Source organism: Nematolebias whitei, chromosome 15 (genome assembly GCF_014905685.2).
Source record: "Nematolebias whitei isolate Nwh7 chromosome 15, NemWhi1, whole genome shotgun sequence".
Classification (NCBI taxonomy): Eukaryota; Metazoa; Chordata; class Actinopteri; order Cyprinodontiformes; family Rivulidae; genus Nematolebias; species Nematolebias whitei.
The window spans coordinates 20,431,629-20,432,280 of NC_056512.1; the positions used below are offsets into that span (position 1 = coordinate 20,431,629).

Sequence of the window (652 nt, forward strand, 5' to 3'; positions counted from 1 at the left end):
ATTGAGCATGCATCAGGATGTTATAAAAACAAATTAAACAAAACAAAAATGTTTGCCAAGTTGGATTAGCTGTAGTGGCCATCTTGAATAATTTTGACTTCAAAAGGTAAACTGCTGTAGATGTGTATCTGGAGAGATTATTATCTGAGAGTCATTAAAATCAGTCCAGTGTTTCATGACATATTTTACTAACAGACAAACAAACATACACAGGCACATTCAAGTTCAAGTTCAAGTTACTTTAATGTCAATTGCATCACATGTGGTACACGAGGAGGAACGAAATGTTGTACTCATGGTCCCAGTTACACCCAATCATTATAAAAAGTATAAAAAGAAGCAGTATATAAAGATCTAAGATATACACTAAACACTTAAAAAAACACTAATAACGTTTAATAATATGGTATATTAAACAGCAGCCTGAACATGAGTCTGTGGTGAGTAGATGGGTGTGAATGAATATAGCAGCATGAGAAAATCGGCAGCACAGATAAGTCACATATCACTTATCTGTGCTGCTGATTATCCATGCTGCTGATCTCATGCTGCTACATGATTTCCTGCCTTTAGTAGCAGTGGGTAATAAAAAAAAGTGAACTGGTGTTGGGCCAAGAAATGACAAGCTGCCAGCTTTGTGTGTGTGTGGGGG

General features: G+C 36.3%; 1 protein-coding gene across 2 annotated transcripts in view; it reads right to left on the minus strand.

The window, feature by feature from the left end:
• pvalb6 (parvalbumin 6) overlaps positions 1–652 on the minus strand; it is a 90,145-nt gene that overhangs the window by 5,466 nt on the left and 84,027 nt on the right. The window lies entirely within an intron of this gene.